We start from the raw sequence: 7,934 nt of genomic DNA on the forward strand, positions 1-7,934 counted from the left end.
ACAATAAGATACAGACTAAAACTTATTTGAAATCAGTTCAGGCGAACAATTATCTAAGGGCGGACAGCCAGCATAATCCTGGCTGGATCTGCAATATTCCCAAGGGGCAGCTCATCCGCCTTAAGCGCAATTGCTCCGATCAGGGGGAGTTTGCTATTCAGGCGGATGAGCTTAAGCAAAAATTTATCGCCAGGAAATATCCTGAGAGCCTCCTTATGGAAGCATCTCTGCAGGTGGATAAAATAGAGAGGAGTACCCTTTTGGAGTATAAGAATAAAAATCAACAAATAAATAAAGAGTTTAATTGTAGTTTGTCTTTTGTTACACAATATAACGAAATGGCACCGAAAATACGCCAAATTTTAAATAAGCATTGGCCAATTCTCCTATTTGATAACACACTAGCACAATGTCTCCCTGCAAAACCAAATATTATTTTCACCAAGGCCTCTAATATTAAGTCAAGACTAGCCCCCAGTTGTCCTCTAGATCATTCTAAACCCAAATCAACTAATTCCAACAAAGGCTTTTTTAAATGTACAATTTGCACAGCCTGTTCATATAGTGTGAACACTAAATCGTTTAGATCAAATGTTACCTCTAAAATTTATACCATTAAATCTTTCATCAATTGTCATTCTACCTTTGTTATTTATTTACTCCAGTGCCCCTGCGGCCTTCAATATGTGGGCAGGACAGGGAGATGTTATCAAAGAAGGGTATATGAACATATTTATAACATCAGGAGAGGTTTAACATCACATTGTGTTTCTCATCACTTCTGCATCCATCATAATCAGAATACAATGGGATTAAGATGCCAAACTATTGAAACAGTGCCAGCCAGTTGGAGCAGGGGAGAACGGCTCAACCAGATCAGTAGGCATGAAGCCTATTGGATCTATGAATTGAAAACCCTCTCTCCCAATGGCCTTAACATTGATTTCGAACTAGGAGTTTTTTTAAATAATATTTTAAATTAATTTTTTGAAATAAGTTTTCAAAAATCATTTTAATGTAATTTTTTACAAAAAAATGTAATTTAATATTGGATTGTATCTAATATGTCATTCGTCCTCCATCGATCAGATTCATATGTATTCATTAATTTTGTGATCTATTGTATAAGACAATATGTATGTATATATTGTTAATATTCTCCTATAGTTAACTTATTAGTAAGAACTATATGAATAGTACTTATATCGACAATAAGTGATAATACATTGAACATTTCTATGTGTATATGTTCTGATTTACTGTTTATATGCATTTCTGTGAGTCTTTTTCGTTTTTTGTTGTTGTTAGTAAGGCTGTATTTTTTCACACACAGGATATGATTTGCAACCACTCTGACCAATCATATTAACTTTAACAATAAGGAGTTGTTTATTTTTAGTCCAATCAGAGCCATTGTATCTGTATATAAACATTCCATGTCCTGTGACTGTTACCCCTGAAGAAGTGCGCATGCGCACGAAACGCGTTGGGCAGTTATTTGGAGTTCATTCTTGAACAGAGGCAGACCACTCACGAGTGTGTGATCGTATACAAGCAGCAGGAAGAGACGGTTTCTTCTAAGACCCACCCCCAGTGACGCATTTCCGGCCCAGGAGTAAGGGACAGCATGTGGAGCAGTCCCTGGACAGCCGACATTAACCTGATGCCGTTGGAGTAAACATCTTACCTCTCTATCACTGCGCATATATTACAAACATCTTGTGAGTAGGATTCCGGTTTTTCCAAACCGGATTCGTCATCTGCCAGCGTTCTTAATTGTTATTTTAATTATATGTATTAAATTAACTCTTTGTATTATTTTATTAGTTTTCAGCCTTGCTTATGTTTGTCCATTGTTTGTCTTATCCTGTTTGTCTAGTTTGTGTATTTTAGTAGCAGTTTTGCACTATGATGATTTTTTCTGTTTGCTTTACATATGCCACGTAACGACTTGCTGTGGATTCTGGAAGTACAAGATTGGACATAACATTTCTTGGTATTCCATCCATTTGGACTTTATACACGCACCGGGACGCAGTTTCCACACGCGCCGCAGGAGATCAGGGTCGTCGTCTGTAGAGGGAGAAAGGGGGTGGCCCGGGATTAAAAGGGTTACACCCCATTTGGCCATCCCCTGGCCTCACCAGGGAGACAAGGGGTTAACTGGGCTGAGGTCCAGAACTGTGATTTAACCCTTGTTATGACATGTAAATGTGTATTCCTCTGTTCCCCTGTTTTATTGTAACATCTGGTTTAATCAGTGTCTGCATCACACACACACTAGGATCCATCCGGGAGCACACGGGTTAATAGTTGTTTAGTGATTATAGCCCTTTGTGTAATTTTCCCGCCTTTTCAGACACCATTTTGCAGGCTCCCATAGGCCGCCATTGAGGCTCATTGTGTTTCAATGGCGAATCTTGCTGTTGAGTCCTGTTTCCTGAGAAGACCAGCAGATGGCGTCCGAGAGGAAGAGCGGCGGTTTCCCATTGTAAGTCAATGGGCCCATTGACTTCAATGGAGAATCCTCGAAAGAGCTTTCAAGGAACGAGTTAGCTGCCGTCCAAACCGCTTAACCGCAAAGCGGATACATTTTCAATAGGAGGGCTTTGATCACTTAACAAGTCAAGTTCAACGACAAGTGGCGTGGGAATTAACAGTTCTAGAGCACCTAGAAATAAAATTCTTTCTGCCCCTAGTTCCTAGACCTCCCCCCACTCGACCACAACTGGGTCCCCATATCCTGGACCCCCGAAAAGGATCGAACCGAGAAGAGCGGGTCACGCCATAGGTTCCAATGGCGGCGGCAGAAATGGCTCAGGAAAACGGCAAAGTGTCAAAAGCTGAAATTTGGTAATCCATAGCTCCGGTTCCGGAGGGTCCAGAGGATCAGGGTTTGCGGTATCTGTAGTCACTGCTCCGGCATCGCTGCAGAACCATCCTTGACCCTCTTGGACCAACCCGACGGAGTATGGACACGGTCGTAGCAAGTCGCAAATTGGACCATAGGGTGTCCCAGTTCCGGCATTGAGAACTGGGAAGTTTGGACCTGCTAGAAACAACGGAACCGGATATTTTAATATGTTTATGTTTTATCTTTCATACTGTGTTCCAAGGTATGGGTAAAACCCAGAGGAAATTCCTTTGCATACCAGGGTAGCATATGGCCAGAAAGGCGACCCAATGTCTAGGACTTAAGTATGGTTCAAAGGATTTTGTCACCTCCACTGTTTGCATGAGGGCGGAGATTACTCAAACCAGAGCAGTCTTCAAGTGTTCCATTTCACACCTCACAACAAAGAATATCCTGCCAGGAACCCAAACTGGTAGACTAGCTGACATTCCTGATGCAGAGGAGGGGTTACAGAAATGAGACCCCAGAGCTCTACTGCGCATGTACCAACTAGCAGGGGGGCATGTGTCAAAATGTGTTCCCACGTTAATGAGTGGCTAGAGTTAATTGAAGACCAATCCACTGTACTCAATGTTAAGGATAGGGCACAAAAGGTTTATAAACTGTTGTCCACCCTTTATCCTTTGTCTTCTGATATCATCTGAATGTTACCTGATTGCGAGAGAATTGCTATGCTTCATACGTCTCATCCCCCATCCCCAAAGTAAGTGTACTTCTTGTCTGTTACTCTATTATTCGTGTGTTCACCTATCCAAAGGAATAAATATACTTTATTATATCTAAGCCTCGTTCAGTTCAACCCAGTGATTTGTGTAACCTTAATACCTGTGACAGGCTATCATCACAGGCTATTAAGTTAACTGGTGGCAGCGGCGGGATTGAACTGGACCTGGATTACAGTATTCTGCGGGGTACTGTGATCTAGTGGGAACTTGATGGTAATTGCAAGTTCCTGGGACTAAAGATATTGAACACACGTTAGTGCAACAAGTAACGCAAGTTGTCACACCACCTCACCTGTTGCGATCTAGAACCATGAGTAAAGCGGAAAATGCCTACTACCTGAGGACTAGAAATCAGCTAAAAGACAAGTGCCGTGAATATGGACTGGAATATGAGGACCAGGAGGTCGAGGACATGATTGCCGCAATCACAGAATATGAAGCCGAGCTTGCAGAGTCTCTGGATACGGCTCAGCTCGCCCTTGTACAGCCGCCCGGAGATCAGGGACTGAACCCAGTGCCGGGGCGGCAGAATCCCGGGGAGGGAACGAGTGCACCTCCCGGGAAAGTGCAACAGCAGGGGCACTGATGGCTGCGGCCACCAGTCCGTTTACCCATGAAATGTTGGCACTGATTACAACGTGGGGAGATCGAGGGACAGCGGAGGAGTGGCTAAAGTTTATCTCTATGGCAGTGAACAGACCCGCTTATTGACCCCCAGCCCAACCCCGCAGAGATGAACTCCAACTGGACAAGCACAGTCTCACCAAGTACGTGGAAGGCACTGATCGGATCGACATGTTTTTAAGGAACTTTGAAACGCAGTGCCGGCGGTACAAGGTGCGCCCCGAGCATAGGGTGGCATGCTTGGACCCGCTACTCTCCGGCTTGGCTAAACAGACATTGATGGCGCTTACAGAGGAGTTTGCTGATGACTATGACCACCTGAAAGAACTTTTGCTATTTCAGCACGGTTTTACCCCTGAAGCTTACCGGGGTAAATTCCGGCTGGAGGAGAGGCACACTCAGGAGACCTACGTCACCTATGTGACCCGCATGGCTTTGTACGGGCTACACTGGGTGGAGGGCTCTGAGGCCAAGACTTACCAACGCCTGCTGGACCTCATCTTTCAGCAGCAGCTTATGCAGCAGTGCTCCCGGCGTTGAGGGCTTGGGTGTATGACAAAAAGCCCAAGACTTACACAGAGGCGGCGAGGATGGCAGATGACTATGTGGTCAGCCGGTCCCAGATGACCGCCAAGGTACCAGCCAAAGCGGCGGCAGCAGCGCCGGTGCCGGCCAAGAAAGCTGCGAGTACCCCCCAGTGGACCCAAAAGCCGCCTGCGGACAGCGGTTCACAGAAGGCGGGAGAGCTCCGGCATGAGCGCCGGTGCTACAATTGTAATAGCACTGGTCACCTCAGACCAGATTGCCCGGAACCCCTGCGTTCCAACGGACCCCATCGGGGGCAACGCACTCCAGCTGCGAAGCCGGTAGCCCGCATGCGGGTGGCTTCCACTAAAGAACCAGGACCGGTCATGGAAACAACTCCCAGCGAGACGTCCCATGTCACCACTACCCCGGTTTCATCGGTGCCTACAGCCAGAAGCGGAGGACATCTCGGCGCAGACCTGCAGCAGATGGACGCCCGGAGCAAACATCTTACCCCGGTCACAGTCGGTGACCGGCAAGCAGTCGGCTTGCTGGATTCAGGAGCTGCAGTGACCCTGGTCCGACCTGATATGGTGCGGCCAGAGGAATTGCTCCCAGGCCCTGGGATGCAGATCACTGTGGCCGACGGAGAGCCACGTTTCCTGCAGGTGGCCCGCATCTTTTTGGATTGGGGGGGTGGGCAAGGGTGAGCGGGAGGTGGGGGTTTTACCCGGTTTGGATGCTGAAATTCTTTTGGGCAACGACCTGGGACCGATGACCTGCACCTACGACCGTGTGCCCCAGCCTGCTGCAGTGGCGGCGGTTACCCGGAGCCAGACCGCGGCAATGCCGGCGGCGGCCGCTCCAGTCCCCCAGCCTTTGGGACCAACGTTAGCGGAAGGTGCAGAGGAGCCCGGGAAGGTAAGCCAGGATCAGTTGCAACCACAGGCTGACTTACTGTTCCCTCTCACCCTGTCAATGATATGACTGGGGGGTGGCCAGACTTAGGAGCCCAGTTTAGGGAGGCAGTGAAGGCAGACCCTACCCTGGCCGGCGTGAGACTTCGGGCGTCCGAATCTTAGGCAGGGGAGGGCACTGAGCGCTGCCTGTGGCATAAGGGACTCCTATACAGAGAAGAAGGGAACCCGGGGATAGAGGAGGGGGTGACCGGTAAGCGACAGCTAGTAGTGCCCCAGGAGTACCGACAGCAATTGTTACGGGTAGCTCACTCTATTCCGTTAGCGGGACATCAGGGGGTCACCAGGACGCGAGCCCGGTTATTGCAGCGTTACTACTGGCCGGGGGCATCCCGGGATGCGAGCAATTTCTGCCGCTCCTGTGATGCCTGCCAGCGAGTGGGTAAGGCGGGCGACCGTGTGAAGGCACCCCTGAGACCCCTATCGATAATAGGGGAACCCTTCCAGAAGGTAGCGATGGACCTGATAGGACCCCTCATGATTCCTAGCAGGTCAGGGAAGCGCTACATCCTCACGGTGGTGGATTTTGCCACCCGGTACCCTGAGGCGGTAGCGCTTGGCACCATAAGTGCCAAGACAGTGGCAGCAGCTTTGCTGAACATTTTTTCTAGGGTAGGTTTCCCTAGTGAGATACTAACCGATCAGGGGTCGCAGTTCATGAGTGAACTGTTACATTGTCTCTGGGATGCCTGCGGTGTACAGCACCGGCGCACTACCCCTTACCATCCCCAGACAAACGGATTATGTGAGAGGTTTAATGGTACCCTGAAGCAGATGCTTCGGACCTTTATAGAGGCGGAGGGGAAAGACTGGTAGATTCACCTGCAGCACTTGCTGTTTGCATACCGAGAGGTACCGCAAGAATCTACAGGCTTCTCCCCCTTCGAGCTACTATATGGCCACAGGGTACGTGGACCTCTGGACCTATTCCGTGAGGGATGGGAAGGGGAGACTACTGCTACTGATGCTTCAGTGATCCAGTATGTAGTAGATCTCCGAGACCGGTTAGAGATGCTCATGGGGGTGGCCCAGGACCACCTCAGGGCTGCTCAGACCAAGCAAAAGCAATGGTATGACCAGCATGCCCGTAGCAGAGAATTCATCCCAGGACAGCAGGTGCTTGTTCTCAAACCCACTCGGGAGAACAAGCTGATGGCTGCCTGGTCGGGACCATACTCGGCTTTCCAAAAGGTGAATGAGTGCAACTATGTTGTACAGGTAGCGCCTGAGAGGCACAAGACATACCACATCAACATGTTGAAGGAATACAGAGCACCGAGTATGGGGGCAGTACTGGCCATTTGTAGCCCACTGCTGGAGGATCTGGCGAGCAATGCTCTGCCTGATCTCCTAGGGGAGGCTAGGCAGGGAAACACTGTAGAGCAGGTAGAGATAGGGGCACAGTTGAGTGCTAGGCAGAAGGGAGAAGCCAGGGACATGCTAGCTCAGTTTAGCGCCCTCTTCACTGACATGCCAGGGACCACACATCTCACTAAACACCCAGTGCACACCGGGGACCTGCAGCCTCTGCATAAGCACGCTTATAGAGTGTCAGCAGAGGTCAAGACGAGTATGGAGAGAGAGATTGAGGAGATGCTGACCCTAGGGGTAATTACTCCGTCCCAGAGCCCTTGGGCAAGTCCAGTAGTCCTAGTTCCTAAGAAGGACAAGACCACCCGGTTTTGTGTGGACTACCGGTTGCTCAACGCTGGGACGGTGTCAGATGCTTACCCCATGCCCCGCATGGATGAGTTACTAGATGAACTCGCGGGGGCAAAGTATCTGACCACCATGGATTTGAGCAAAGGCTATTGGCAAATCCCACTGACCCTGGAGGCTAGGGAGAAGTCAGCATTCATCACTCCAAGTGGCCTCTATGAGTTTTTGGTGATGCCATTTGGGATGAAGAATGCCCCGGCTACCTTTCAACACCTGGTCAATAGGTTACTGGAAGGGATGCAGAGCTATGCCAGGGCTTACTTAGATGACATTGCTGTCTTTAGTAGTTCCTGGGAATCCCACATAGGACATGTAGCTGTGGTGCTGGATAGGATCAGGGAGGCTGGGCTTACCTTAAAACCCACTAAGTGTATGGTAGGGATGGCAGAAGTCCTGTACTTAGGGCACAGGGTGGGTGGAGGGCATCTCAAACCAGAGCCAGCCAAGGTA

Source organism: Ascaphus truei, chromosome 14 (genome assembly GCF_040206685.1).
Source record: "Ascaphus truei isolate aAscTru1 chromosome 14, aAscTru1.hap1, whole genome shotgun sequence".
In the NCBI taxonomy this organism is placed as follows: domain Eukaryota; kingdom Metazoa; phylum Chordata; class Amphibia; order Anura; family Ascaphidae; genus Ascaphus; species Ascaphus truei.